Source organism: Bos javanicus, chromosome 8, assembly GCF_032452875.1.
Source record: "Bos javanicus breed banteng chromosome 8, ARS-OSU_banteng_1.0, whole genome shotgun sequence".
NCBI lineage: Eukaryota > Metazoa > Chordata > Mammalia > Artiodactyla > Bovidae > Bos > Bos javanicus.
This window is the reverse complement of record NC_083875.1, coordinates 105945066-105956797: the sequence shown is the minus strand read 5'-3', so window position 1 is coordinate 105956797 and position 11732 is coordinate 105945066.

The following is an 11732-nucleotide window of genomic DNA, read 5'->3' as shown; positions in this document are numbered from 1 at the left end:
TGGGCATGTGTGGTTTGGGTTACAGACTCCAGGGAACACCATCCTCGGTGTCATCCATTGATCCACCACCCCCTTTGTAACTCTCTTCCTCAGGCTTGGACGATTTCTTGTGAACACCAGGCTGGCTTATGTTCCCCACCTTGGTGTTCTAACGAATCCTTTAATTTTCTTATCACATCGTTGTACAACTGCCTGAATACTTGAATTTCCCTTTCTGGTCTTGGGGCACAGCTAAGTTCACCGTCTCTGGACCCAGTGATCTCAAAGATCCTCTCCACATTTAAAATCTGTAGGAAAGCCAGGCCCTGGTTATTGGACAAAATCAGGAGCAAATTATTATCTACTGACAGTTTTTCCCCTGAAGAATAAACATTTTCTAAACGCACATTTAAAAATTACCTTTGCGACTTCCCTGGTGGCTCATTGGTAAAGAATCCTTCTGCCAGTGTAGGAGACACGGATTCAGTCCCTGGTCCAGGAAAATGCCAAGGAGCAACTGAGTCCGTGAACCATAACTACTGAGCCTGTGCTCTGCAGCCCAGGCGCTCCGACTACTGAGCGTGTGTGCTCAGTACATCTGTGCTCCATAGAGCCCATTCAGAGCTTCACAGAGCCCTGGCCTGCTGCACTCCGTGGGGTCACAGAGTCGGACACGACTGAGAGACTGAACTGAACTGGTAGAGTCCATGCTCCCAACAAGAGAAGCCATGACAGGGAGACGCCTGCTCATTGTCCATGCAGCAACAGAGATCCAGCATGGTTAAAAATAAACAAATTATAAAAATTATCTTTGAAGGCATCACTTAAAGAAATCTTTGAGAGACAGTCAGAATTCACCTGGAGAAATGAAGAGATCATCTTGTTTAATTGCTAAGGCCCTGGCTAGTCCCTAGTCTGACATGATGCCCTCAGCAGATAAATAAATGTAGTGAGTTGCATGATATGTGACATGCAAGCCCACTCAGGAATGAGTAAGGAAAGGAAGTCCTCTGGGAGACCTATAAGCACTTTTGGGGCTAACCGCAGGCAGGACTCCAACAGAAATTTTTCTTCCAACATATGGTCCAAAATCTGCAAGACAAGATGGACTTATAAGAAGAAATCAGAGTGAAATCCCCAAAGCCGTTCATGCATTCAAGAGTAAAGGCAGGAATGAGATCTCAGATGTGAGGTCAGCATGACACCTCGCCTGCAGTAGGCGTTCGGCAAGATGGTGACATACATGGGGAAAGGGAGGATGCCAGTTTCTGTAGGAGACACGCAGATGTGTGTGAAGGAGGCCTGCATATAATGCACAGCTGGACCACCTCTCCCAAGCATCCCCAAAGGAAGGGAACTAACATTTGTGGCCACCTGTGGCATATCACACACTTTCTGTTTTGTCACCTCATTGACTATGCATATGACTCTGCAATGTGTTCATTTGCCAAGTAAGTCTCCAAGTAAGGCTCAGAGAGTTGAAGTTATTTGCCTCAAATCACAGAGCAGTTTGTATCCAGGACACCTGGCTCTAGTTCAGGGCTCTTTCTGTGGCACTTGGGTTGCTCTACTTTCCTGTATTTCTGTTCCTGGCATTTGTTTCTGACCTAACCTCCCATTTATTCCCTTGGCTCGTCTTCTGGTGCCATGTCAGCAGGCACAAGGTTCCTGGAGTCCTACTCTGCAGCAAACATCCTCTCTGGTTTCCAACCGAGAGTGGTCCAGCCAGGTCTCTGGGCTGGTTCCTTCTCCCACTCTTTGAAGATGTCTGAGCTCCTGGTCTCTTGCCAAGTATAAGGAAGACTTCTGGCAGAGTGTCTGTGTACCTGAGGCCCTTCGAGTGTGACCGCAAGGCAAGGAGAGTGATGGAATTTCCCTGATGCAGCAGAATGAAATGAACAAGAGTTGGCCCAATTTTGTCTCCTGGATGTATAACATGATCTCACAGACCTTTTGCCATTTTGGGTTTGATGAAGAATAGAACTGGTCTCTGTTTCTACATGAGCCAGAAGAGGATAGGTAAATCCTTTTCCAAGGGGAGAAATGTAGCTGAGAAGTAATCCAGAGGAAGGTGGGGTGATGACGGTGGCTGACAGGTTGGATAGGCTGGAAATTTACCCCAGAACTCTGAAGTGGATTTGGATTTTGCCTCTTCCTTACACAGCATAGAACTTTAAAATGTGATCAGATATGCACAACCCAAAATGTACCGTTTTAGCCGTTTTTAAATGTATGGTCCTGTGGCATTAAGTGCATTGGCATTGTTGTACAACCATCACCAGCATCTACCTCCAGGACTTTTTATTTTCTGCACTGACACTCAGTATCTATTAAACAGTAGCTTCTCAGCTTCTCCTCCTCTGGCCCCTGGCAACCACCATTCTCCTTTTTGTCTTTATGAATTTGATGACTCTAGGCACCTCATCTAGGTGGAATCATTCCGTATTTATCCTTTTGTGGGTGGCCTGTTTCACTCGGCATAATGTCCTCAAGGTTCGTCTCTCCTGTAACATATATCAGAATGCCCTTCCTTTTAAGATGAAATACTATCTCTTTGTGTGTGTATATATATCCCATTTTGTTGATCCATTCGTCTGTCAATGGATACTTGGGTTGTTTTGGTGATTGTGAATAACGCTGCTTACAATATGAATATGCAAATATTATAAAATTGTTTAATCATCACTGATATATATTGTTTGAAAATTAGTAGCTTACATTATACAGCCCAAAGAGCAGCCCCCTGAATATATGACAATGAGTGAAATCATTTTTAGCATAAAATAAAATCGAATGTTGCCAAGAGGATTTCAGGCAATTTGTCTTCCCCATTGTAACAGAAGTCTTTTTGTACAAAAAAACAAAAAACCAAAACATACCCTTTCCTTCTTTTAAAAATATTCCCAACTGCACGTTAATTTCAGAATAAGATACAAGTTCCTTAACATGGCATGCCTTGTTGTTCATTTGCTCAGTCATTGTCAGACTCTTTGTGACCCTGTGGACCGCAGCACACCAGGTCTCCCTGTCCATCACCGTCTCCCAGAGTTTGCTCAAACTCATGTCCATTGAGTTGGTGATGCCATCCAACCATCTCGTCCTCTGTCGTCCCCTTCTCCTCCTGCTTTCAATCTTTCCCAGCATCAGGGTCTTTTCCAGTGAGTCAGTTCTTCGCGTCAGGTGGCCAAAGGATTGGAGCTTCAGCTTCAGCAAAAGTCCCTTCCAATGAATATTCAGGACTGATTTCCTTTAGGATGGACTGGTTAATCTCCTTGCTCTTCAAGGGACTCTCGAGAGTTTTCTCCAGCACCCCAGTTCACACCACAGTTCGAAGGCATCAATTCTTCAGCACTCAGCCTTTTTTTATTGTCCAGCTCTCACACGACTATGGGAAAAACCATAGCATTGACTGTAGGGACTTTTGTAGGCATGCCTGGTTCCAGACAAACTTTCCATCCACATTTGCTCTCAGTCCATCCATCCTTCAGCCCCCATGAAACAAACTATACATGCTGCTGCTGCTGCTAAATTGGTTCAATTGTGTTCAACTCTGTGCAACCCCATAGATGGCAGCTCACCAGGCTCCCCCATCCCTGGGATTCTCCAGGCAAGAATACTGGAGTGGGTTGCCATTTCCTTCTCCAGTGCATGAAAGTGAAAAGTGAAAGTGAAGACGGTCAGTTGTGTCCGACTCTTAGGGACCCCATGGACTGCAGCCTACCAGGCTTCTCCGTCCATGGGATTTTCCAGGCAAAAGTACTGGAGTGGGGTGCCATTGCCTTCTCTGAACTGTATATGGAGCACGACCTTTCCTGATGCCTCGGGGCTCCTCACTTCCTCTTCCCTTCGCCTACGAGAGTCCCACACTATAGCACTTATGACACAGAATGGTACAGGGGTCTCTTTCCACAGCATTTCTCTATGAGCTACTAGAGGGTGAGTATCATATCTTGTTCATTTCTATCATACCTACATTTAACATAGAAGGAACTTCTGTTTTCAAGTGAGTGAATAAATGAAGGTTTGAATCTCTTTCTGTAGGTAAAACAGGATTTGAACATCTTGATTGGACTTGATGAAGCATCTTGATTTGCTGTACAAATCTCTTTCAAGACACAGTACAAAAGGGTATACAAGTCTTCGACATAGCTGAAGCCTGGGGATTTTTATTTGAGGGGTCAGATAAGAACTGGAAATCCCGTAAGTTTTTCTTTTTCTAGTGTACAAGCAGTAGGATTAGGTCACAGTAACTGTACCCTGATCTCGAATCTAAATTAGAATGAGAGGGTGTAGCAATTCCTGAAGAGCTGCAGTGTGTTCTCTGAGATGGTCTTCCCCGTGGGCCTTTCATAATCCCATAAAACAGGAATCACTGAAAGAGAATTTCGTCGTGGCAGAAGACTGAAGGTCATGTGACAAGTGCTCCCTGGGCTTTGGTTCACTCATTGATAAAATGAGGATGTTGGCCCAGGACTCTGAAGTGCTCCAGCTTCTAGCCAATTTGGCAGGGCTCTCCCAGCACAACATCTTCGGTCTAAGTACTTTCTAAGGCTGTCTCAAACAACTTTTATGGTTAGCATTTTTTTTTTTCCTGGGCACTAGACTTTCTAGAATATGTACCCATCAGTTAATTGTGCTTTCCTGATGCCCACATAGGTGTATTTCCTTGTCTCCCTGAGTCCGTAGACATTTGTTTCCTCTGAGCTCCCTTCTCTCTAGGCTAAATGATCTGTTCCTTCTTTTTTTATAATATTTGGACTCTTTCTTAGGTTGCACATGTCCCACCTGTTCCTTCCATCTTAAAGTGTGGTACCAAGAGTGGGTCCCAAGACTCCAGGAGAAATTAACCTAGTACGTTTAAGAGCTTGATTTTGCTGTCTTTGTGCAGAAGGACGGGTCAGTTACATCTGCTGAGATTTCATCCAGAAGCTGGGAGTAACTTGAATTTTAAGATCTGTGTTACTTGAGAGAAGAATCCAAAGTTCTAAGAGGGGAAAACCTGGCGCAAGAGATGGAGGAACATCAAGGATCACTTCATGGAGTCTTCTTGAATGAGTTCTGTGTCTTGTATTAGTCTTCTATCACTGCTGTGAAAAAAAACAAAAAGCTAATCCATCAGTGGCTTACAAAACCACACTGTACCATCTCCCAGTTCTCTATGTCTGAAGTCCGGTTTGGCATGGCTGAGGCTCACTAAAAGTCCAGTGGGCCCTGTTTAAGGTCTCACAATGTGGAAATTCAGAGGTCAGCACGGCTGTGCTCTTTCTTAGGTGTCTAGGCTGAGAATCCACTTCCAGCCTGATTTGAGTTCCTAAAAAAATGCAGTTACATGTGGTCATAAGATAGACGTTGCTGGGACTTTGTGTTTCTACTGTAGTGGGTGCAGGTTTGATCCCTGGGGAACTTAAGATCCCACAAGCTCTGAGCAGTGTGGCCAGGGTCGGGAAGTGGAAGAGATGGAAGTGGCTCTTTCCTTCTTGGGCTTCCCTTGTGGCTCAGATGGTAAAAGAATCTGCCTGTAATGCAGCAGACCTGGGTTCGATCCCTGGGTCAGGAAGATCCCCTGGAGAAGGGAATGGCTAGCCACTCCAGTATTCTTGCCTGGAGAATCCCATGGACAGTGCAGCTTGGGCAGCTACAGTCCTTGTTGGCTCCCAGTCTGGGAGGATGGTGGGAGATGATGTTGAGGGTTTAGGCAAGGGCCCAATTGTGCCTTGCAGATATTTGGATTCTATTCTAAGTTCAGTGGAAAAAAGTAAACACCACCTCATTTGTGTTTGTAGACATCACTCTGGACTCTATTTGGGGAATGAATTGTAGGAACACAAGAGCTAAAGCAGGAACATTAATTCAAAATTGACTGCAGTGGTCTGGGCAAAAGATCATGGTGTCTAACAGTCCAGTGATGGACTCCCAACAGCTAATCTTTCAAGCAGGGCAGGTCGAGTTTTGTGGCACCATTTGAGAACTTCAGGATCAACTTATTTAGTCTTTGAAGTTAGAGCTCTAAAGAACAGTCAGTACAACTTTGCATTTCCGAGCCAAGTAGGCAAAAAAAAAAAAAAAAAAAATTAAACTCCAACTTGGAGTAACTTGTCCACGTTCAGCGAGGAAGTTGGGGTACAGCTGTGTTTAGAACCTGTGCCTCTTGCTTCCTAGCCCAGTGCTCCCTTTACTGCCCTGACAGGCTCAGGCTTGCTCCTTGTATTTCACAAGTTCATTGCTTGTGATATGAAATTGCTCATGAAATTCAGAGGCTTTTTTTTTTCTTGGCTGACAGAAGGAAGACATGCTGTTCTTGATGCTGAGGGTTGTGACAGGTGAAATAAAAGTATGGGTCAAAGGGAAAGAGGGCCTGTCTGTAGGTATCAGGGAAATTAAAGCTTCCTAGACACACGCAAACATGACCATGGCTGGCTGACTCCGACGCCACTGGGAAAAGGAAGTGAAAGTGTTAGTCACCAGTCATGTCCGACTCTTTGTGACCCCATGGACTGTAGCCTGCCGGGCTCCTCTGTCCATGGAATTCTCCAGCAAGAATCCTGGAGTGGGTTGCCAGGTCCTTCTCTGGGGGATCTTCCCGACCCAGAGATGGAACCCAGTTTTCCTGCATTGCAGGAAGATTTTTGGCATCTGAGCCACCAAGGAAGCTCAGTAGGATAACTTTGGCATTGTGGAACTGGTCCCTTAGGAGGTACCAAGAATGGACTCCTGGAAGGTCAAAACTTCTCCTATATAGCTAGCAAAATCATAAGGCAAGATGCAGGCACAAAACCACTGTTTATTATTATCCTGCTAATGTAGAATTATTAAGAAAATGTGATAAAGTACATATGAAATCAATCTATGATAGTGGCCAAAAATAGTCATGACACCCGCTCTTAGTGGTAACAATGTGGTTTTGCATAATGCAACCTTCTTTAACTTTAATCTTCACAATCACCTTTGCTAATTCTTAATCGATTTAATCTTACTATGTCTGTGTAATTCCTTAAAAGTCATATCTGTGTGTATGTATAGGATAAATTCATGTGGTGATGGTGGTTTAGTTACTAAGCTGTGTCCTACTCTTGCAAACCCCATGAACTGTAGCCCGCCAGGCTGCTTTGTCCATGGATTCTCCAGGACAGAATATTGGAGTGGGTTGTCATTTCCTTCTCCAGGGGATCTTCCCAACTCAGGGATCAAACCCAGGTCTCCTGTGTTGTAGCATATTCTTTACTATGCGAGCCGCCGGAGGCATCTAATACTCATGTATATCAATTATATTTACACTTATTTCTTTCTTCTGTTGTGAACTCTTGGTTTAGCCTAAGGGGAATTTTGCCTTGTCTGTATATGCCTAATGAAGTTATAGATTTGGTAGACCCATAGGCATCTATTTGCATTAATTAATTTATATGAGAGCTTTGTGTTTTATCTTTTTCTTTCTTGATGAGTGAGCAGGTTGGTACCCTGGTGAATATGGGAAAGAGAGAGACATGGAAAAAGGAGACAGGGAGAAGGGAGAAAAGTAGAGAATGGAAGAACAGAATGGACCAGAGGTCATCTGCTTCCTAATAGTACCGTAGGCTAGTTCTGTAAGCAGATCTCTGGGGAAAAGGTGGAGAGGGGAGGGGAATACAGAAGATGGAAAGTAGCGTATGATACATCTTTCTCAGATGGGTTCTGACGCTTTGGAGAGAACTGTTGGTGTCAAGAACTTAAACAACGTTTCCATGAACGATTCATGAGACATAACTCACAGTAAATAAACTAGCTATAACTATATAACAAACCACTTCAAAACAGTGGTGGTTTTAAATAAACATATGTTATTTTTCACAAGTCTCCGAGTTGATTGGGAAGCTCTTACAATCTTCATGGGACTCAAGTGATCAGTTGAGTGTTTGCAAAGCTGCAATAGTCTTAGCTGGGCCAACTGCCTCTGCTTCTCACGTCTCCTCCTCTAGCAGTCTGCTCCAGGCGTGTTCTTGCAGGCACTTGCTTACGTCAAGTCTGTCGTTATCTTCTGGGTCGAAGTCAGTCACATGGCCCAACCCAGAGTCAGTGGGTTTACCATGAAAGGACACAGATGCAGTGAGGAGTGAAAGCTTTGCAGTCAATCTATTGCATACAAGCAAACTCCCTTCAGGCCTCAAATGATGAGGCGTGGGGAGTTGAAGAGTGGCGTGTCCGCCTCATCTCTAGCAGAAACACCACTTGGCTCTGATGTAAGGTGTACTGTAGACAAAACAGCAGGGTTTGGCAACTCCAGGAGCTCCTCCTACTTATTGCTGAGAAGGTGGTGAAAGCATGTGATGAGTCAGTTACTCCAGGAGCAGCGCCTCCCTGGTGAGCCACCTTGGGCATCTTGTGAAACGAGTCTGAGGGACCCTGGGATACACCGTCTGCAGTGGGAGCACACTGTTCCCATTCGAGGTCATGAATGCCACGTTAATGTCGAGCGACCATCCCAAGTGACTTTGTGCAGAAGATACCAACGAAGGGACCAGAAGAGAGGAACAGGAGTTAACTCACTACGGAGCATATGTTGATACTAAAAATAACTAGAAAGAGACTTCAGCTAGATGCCACAGGGTCCTACAATTATGCAGGTGGAAGCTTGCAAGAGCAAAATTTGGGTGTTCATGATTTATAAAGGTTCATGAAATGCAAAATACATTATAACCTCCATTTCCTACCAATTATGATAAGATTTCTCTTTTGGAATTAGGAAGGTTTAATCTCATCAACTTGGCGTGGACACCTAGTGGTTTTTTATTCACAAATTTTTGTAGAAAGAGGCATGGAAGAGCAGGAAAATATTCTACACTGGCATCAGGCAGACCTGAATTAGCATCTTAATTTTATTTCACCTCTAAGTGGTGTTTAACATTGGCAAATTGCTTAATCTCTCTATGCCTCTGTTTCTCATCTGTAAAATGGGGATAATCACAGCTTTGTTTTGAGGTTAGAGGAAGGATTAACAATAAAGCATACAAAATATCTGACACATCACAGGTGTACTAATAAATGTACTTATTGAATATTTATTGCATGTCAACTAGAGGCCAGGCATGGTCTTACATGTTATAAATTCAAAACCAGTCAAAGGTCCCAGCACCTCACATAGGGATTCAGAGAATAAACAAATGAGTAATGATATGTCTGTCTCCCCCTAAATAGCAATGTATTTCCTTTTTGGCTGTGCCACGTGGCACGTGGGATCTTAGTTCCCTGACCTTGTATTGAACCTGTGCCCCCTGCATTGGAAGCACAGAGTCTTAACCACTGGACTGCCTCAGTGTGTTCCTTGTGGCCACAGTTGGTGCTGCATTCCTTTTAGACCTGTATCTCCAGCATGTAGCACAGAGCTTCTTGATGAATGTCTTTTCAGCTGAATTGTCTGATAACTTAGAACTATGGTCTTACCATAATTAACATAGTGAAGTGAAAGTCACTTAGCTGTGTCCGACTCTGTGACCCCATGGAATAGTCCATGGCATTCTCCAAGCCAGAATACTGGAGTGGGTAGCCTTTCCCTTCTCCAGGGGATCTTCCCAACCCAGGGATCAAACCCAGGTCTCCCACATTGCAGGCGGATTCTTTACCAGGCAGGTGAGCCACCAGGGAAGCCCTAATTAACATAGACTGTCCCACAAATCAGCTGCTCAATACAGTCTGGAAAAGTGATCAAGGGAAAGAATGGGGGTGGGGAAAGGAAGAAGAAAGAAAAGAAGCGGGGATGGGAAGCAGGAGGAAGGGAGGAAAGAAAGGAGGAAAAATAAAAGAGACTGAAGAGATCATGTTGATGTATGGCAGAAGCCAACACAATATTGTAAAGAAATTATCCTTCAATTAAAAATAAATACTTAAAAAAAAAGAGAGAGAGACTGAAAAGAAACAAAGGGATATAGAAAAGAAAAGTTTCCTTTTTTCATCTTTCTGACCAGAATTCTTGAACACTTGGTCTAGAGAAGTACCACTGCCCACTTCTGATGGGGATGCAGCTACAGGAGTCAATGGGCAAGCACGAAGCCATAATCATGGCCCTGGGAAAGCAGGGGAGGTAGGGGAGACTCTCCAAGTCTCCAGTTCTCTCTCTTCTCAGAATGAAGTTGCCTTTTTTCCTTCTATTTTTTTGAACCCTCTGATTGACAGCTGACCCCACCCCCACCCCGCCCCCAGGACTCATGTGTGCTCACCTCAGATACCAAGCTCTCCTGAGTCCTTCTCTCTCAACACCAAGCACAAGGGTAATTTATCTTCTTCCGGCCCCACCCCTCCAGGGAGCTCCCATCTCCCACTCGCCTCACTCCCTGCTATACCTTCACCTCTCACCACCCTACCCTTGGCCCCCTCAGCTCTGGCTCCTACCCTTCAGTTGTCAGAATGTGCGGAAATGAATTGATTTGGGAAAATATAATTCAAGGGGGGCTGCAGTAAATCAAAACATTCCATTCATTCTGCCCCAGGTTTCAAAGAGAACATGGAGTATTCAAAAAAAAAAAAAAAAATGAGCAGGGTTGGGTGGGGGAAAGAGAATTAGAGGAAGAAGAGGAGATTTGAAAAGTTGGATTTAGGGTTCATGTATTAGAAATTTTGCCTGTGCACTTCTTGGGGCAACGTCACCACATGAAATAAATACTGCCTTGAGCTTTCAATGAAACTATTGCCATATGTTGTGGGGCTGGAAAGTTACCTTCCCCCTTCTCTGTACCCCCTAACTCCCATCCTACCCGCATCCCACTGATTCACTTAAGGCTCTGATTAAGTTTGGTGAAATCCATGTCTTTGCCATCACTTCCCTATATGTTACAGTTGGACTGGAGAGGAGCGGTTTGCTGCCAACAAGCAGAGGACTGGGGTACCCTCTACTTGCTGGATGCCAAAGGTACAGGAGTTCAGATACTTGCAAGGGTTCTTGCCTGCCTGTGTAAGAACACTGGGTAACTCCCCCAAGGTCTGAGACTGCCTTGAAAAAGCCAGCAAACAAAATCTGTCCTAGATGGAATAGTGGAAGTTGCAGGGAGGTGGGTTTCAATAAGAGGGAAAAACAGGAATCTTCACGGTAATTAGAAATATCTTAAAATAAAGCAGACATCTCTGGGAGGTAGAAGCTTTCTTTAATGTGTCATGTTTAAGCACATGTGTCGAGAAGTCATGGAGGGAAATTATAAATTGCATGAGGGCTTGACCTAGATCTATGGTTTATAAACTTTTATGGCTGTGGAAACCTTACTGGTTGTTGATTGATGTTTAATCACACTATACTGGAATCCCCAGCATATACTTAAGAGAAAAAGTAGCAATGGATTTTTTTTCTGGGAAATGATTTCATATTTACATTGACTGATTAATAGAAAAATCAAGAAATTTGGAGCTATGCTATGGTGACACAGTATTGATAAAGTCCTGACTGACAGAGATATGCAGATATTTATAACAATGTTAAAAAAACAAAGCTTGCCTCAGGGATTCTGGATATTTTGTAATTAGCTGAGATGACTAGCAATATTGTAAACAAAGTTCTGAACCAAAAGCAATAAACATGTGTAGAGTCCAAAACCATGGGAGCTCTATGGCACATCATTTATAAACAGCTGCTTTGTATACCTGTGAGCTCTCGCTCACCTCTGAAATTGTGCCCTCTTAGGATTTTGCCAATACCAAAGAAAGGAAGATTTCGTATCTATGGGATAGACTAAATGAATCCTATATTTTTTTAAGAGTGTGCAGGAGAGTATGTTCATGGAGCTAAGTCATATTTA